Source organism: Galeopterus variegatus, unplaced genomic scaffold (assembly GCF_000696425.1).
Source record: "Galeopterus variegatus unplaced genomic scaffold, G_variegatus-3.0.2 Scaffold956, whole genome shotgun sequence".
NCBI classification, from domain to species: Eukaryota; Metazoa; Chordata; class Mammalia; order Dermoptera; family Cynocephalidae; genus Galeopterus; species Galeopterus variegatus.
Window position 1 is genome coordinate 98,746 of NW_007727067.1, and position 3,811 is coordinate 102,556.

A 3,811-nucleotide genomic window follows, 5' to 3' on the forward strand; every position below is an offset into this window, starting at 1 on the left:
GCCTCACCTAGACTGAACATATTGGATGGTCTGCTCTATTGATTTCTCAAGCAGTGGCTGTTCTGTCAACAGCTATTACTGTGTCTATTCCAAGATGGCTCCGCTAGTATCCAATTCTTCATGTGTTGAAACTTGTAGGGATTTTTTTTTTAAATGTTGCTGTTTTTATTTCCTGTGTATTTGTTCTGGGCTTTTCCTCCTTTTCTAGAAAATAATTGTCACCCACTATGTAGAAAACTATCTTTTAATCTTTTGATTAAAGATTGCTTAATGATAGTTCCTATTTGTTTGGCTAGAGCATGTTTTTCTTTGTTTTAGCACTGGATTTTCTGCATGGATTTATAATATAAGGTTTTTTTTTTTTTTTTTAAACATTAGATAGGCATGAAGCCTCCGTCTCACAGCTGCATGCGTAGTCGCTGTTGAAGCAGATGCCTACCTAATTTGACAGTCTTGGTGTGTTTAAACATTTTGGAGTTTGCAAATGAGCATATTAAGTCTACTGATGGAGTCTTCGGGCAGTGCACAATTATATGAGGACCCTGATCCTGGAGGCAAATCCCAAGACGCAGAGGCCAGAAAGCACACAAAAAGTTGTCTAAAAATGACCCACAATGCTTTGGAGAACATTAATGTGATTGGCCAAGGCTTGAAGCATCTCTTCCAGCACCAGCGCAGGAGGTCATCAGTGTCTTCACATGATGTGCATCAAATTCAGACAGATCCAGAACCTGAAATGGATCTGGAAAGCCAGAATGCATGTGCTGAGATTGGTGGTGTTCCCCCCCCCCCCGCCCCCTGCCCATCCCACAGCTTTGAATTGTGTCCTGCAGCAGATCAGAGTGCCATAGTAGGCAGGGCAAGCCAGAGGCCCCAAAGGCAAATCCCGAAATCAACAGGAAATCTGGCCAGGAGATGGCAGTTGTTATGCAGTCAGGCCAACCCAGGTCTTCATCCACAACTGATGCTCCTACCAGCTCTGTTTGATGGAAATAGCTTGTGCTGCTGCTGCAAGTCTACCAGGAGAGGAGGCAACTGTAGAGTGGATTGAGCGGTTGGAAGTAAGCAGCCTCGCCCAGACTTCCAAAGCAGTGGCCTCCAGCACTGATGGCAGCATCCACCCAGACTCCGTGGATGGAACACCAGACCCTCAGTGCACAAAGGCTGCCATTGCTCACCTGCAGCAGAAGATCCTGAAGCTCACAGAACAGATCAAGATTGCACAAACCTGGGATGACAATGTTGCTGAGTACTTGAAGCTTGCCAACAGTGCAGATAAGCAGCAGGCAGCCCGCATCAAGCAAGTATTTGAGAAGAAGAACCAGAAATCTGCCCAAACCATCTTCCAGCTACTAAAGAAACTTGAGCACTACCACAGGAAGCTCTGAGAGGTGGAGCAGAATGGGATCCTCCGGCAGCCAAAGGATGTCTTCAGGGACATGCACCAGGGTCTGAAGGATGTGGGAGCAAAGGTGACTGGCTTCAGTGAAGGTGTGGTGGATAGTGTCAAAGGTGTATTTTCCAGCTTCTCCCAAGCCACCCATTCAGCAGCAGGGGCTGTGGTCTCAAAGCCCAGAGAGATTGCCTCACTGATTCTGAACAAATTTGGTAGTGCAGACAATATCCCTAAGCTGAAGGCCTCTTTAGAGGAAGGCCAAGTGGATGATGGGGGGACGACTTTGGGGGTGATTTCCAACTTTCAGTCTAGCCCACATTATGGTAGTGGGGAAGATTGTTCTCGTGCCACTTCAGGCTCAGTGGGAGCCAATGGCACCACTGGGGGTATTGCTGTAGGAGCATCCAGCTCCAAAACAAACACCCTGGAAATGCAGAGCTCAAGATTTGATGCACTACTACCTGAGATCTAGGAGATTCGGGAATCCCAGGACAGACTAGAGGAATCCTTTGAGACCCTTAAGGAACATTATCAAAAGGACTATTCCTTAATAATGCAGACCTTACAGGAGGAGCGATACAGATGTGAAAGATTAGAAGAACAACTAAATGACCTAACAGAGCTCCACCAGAATGAAATCTTGAACTTGAAGCAGAAATTGGCCAGCATGGAAGAGAAAATCATCTATCAGTCCTATGAACAGGCCGAGACATCCAGGAGGCCCTGGAGGTGCGCCAGACTCGCATCTTCAAGATGGAGCTGCAGCAGCAGCAGGTGGTGCAGCTGGAAGGGCTGGAGAATGCCACGGCCCAGAACTTTCTGGGAAAACTCATCAACATCCTCCTGGCCATCATGGCTGTTCTTTGGTCTTTCTCTCTACAGTAGTCAACTGCATGGTCCCCCTTATGAAGACTCGCAACAGGACGTTCAGCACTTTATTCCTTGTGGTTTTCATTGCCTTTCTCTGGAAGCACTGGGATGCCCTCTTCAACTATGTGGAATGGTTCTTTTCATCCGCCAGATGATGCTGGCACAAGAAGGCAGTGTTCCCTCCCCTCTGGCGAGTGCATGCATTGGAGAGTTAGACAGCAACTTACTTACTCTGAAGATTTCTACAACAAAAGAGTTGAGTGAATCTGTTTACATTAAGGATATTTTTTTTTCTTCAAGAGATGCAATTGCAATAGTATTTTTTAGATTTTATCCAAGAAGTTTTTTGAGTGAAAATCTTGGATCATTTTTATATAGCCTGATTTTCCTTGGGATGCAAATCTTTTTTTTTTTTTTTTTTTGTCTTTTTGTCTTTTTTCGTGACCGGCAACGGATCGCAACCCTCAGTGTTGCGCCCGTACCGGACCGGGACCGGCAACGGGATCGCAACCCCCGGCGCTGCCCCCGCTCCTCGCACAGCCAGTGAGTGGGAACCGGTCTGTATGTGGGATCCGAACCCTCGGTGGGAGCGCCGCCGCGCTTCCCAAGCGGCGCACTGTAGCAGTGCACCACCGGGCCGGCCCTTGGGATGCAAATCTTAAACAGTCCTTTAACATGAACCAACAACCTGGAGCACACTGAAGGGCATTCTAAATTGTGGCTTGAAGGACTGCACTAAAACCCACTAAAAAGATACAAAAACCTGATTAGGGCAAACCAATTATACCTAACACCTTGCCTTGTCTGGGCTCACCACCTCTTCCCATCCCAGACTAACTTTACTGTGAAATCCTACCACATTCCATTTCTGAATTCTGGATTCAGGGTGGATTTTCCTTGTCCATGGAAGAACACATGTATCTCCCTGGCTTTCTCACTCAAGTTGGCCACTCACACTAACCCTGGAAGTATGGTCACTTTTGAGCCTGGTCCCTTAACCTTTGCTAGGATACAAAAGTGAGAGCATCATACCCCACAGGATCACTGCACAGTTCTACTACAGTATTTTTTTTTTTTTTTAAAGATGACCAGTAAGGGGATCTTAACCCTTGACTTGGTGTTGTCAGCACCACGCTCACCCAGTGAGCAACTGGCCATCCCTATATGGGATCCGAACCCGTGGCCTTGGTGTTATCAGCACCACACTCTCCCGAGTGAGCCACAGGCTGGCCCCTCTACTACAGTATTTTGACATAGCCCTCTAAATATGTGATTTTAAGAAAAGTCTCTTGGCTGCACTTTTAAGGTGATTTTTTTTTTTTAATGTGTGTAGTTACCAACTTAAAAATAAAAAGTCCAAACAGCATACTTGAAGAATGTAATACTCAAACTCTCAGTGTTTCCTTATGGTTTCTAATAGGATTTTTTACTATTGTTATTATTATTATTATATTTTATATATTATATATATATTATATTATATTAATATTATTATTGTTATAGGGTTTTTTGGAAATGGTTCGGAGGGTCTTTTATCTTTCCTTT

At 45.3% G+C, this 3,811-nt stretch overlaps 1 pseudogene; it reads left to right on the forward strand.

Annotated features, from left to right (window-relative positions):
• The first annotated feature begins 481 nt into the window (after positions 1-481).
• LOC103591283 lies at positions 482-2,421 on the forward strand (annotated as a pseudogene).
• Positions 2,422-3,811: the final 1,390 nt, after the last annotated feature.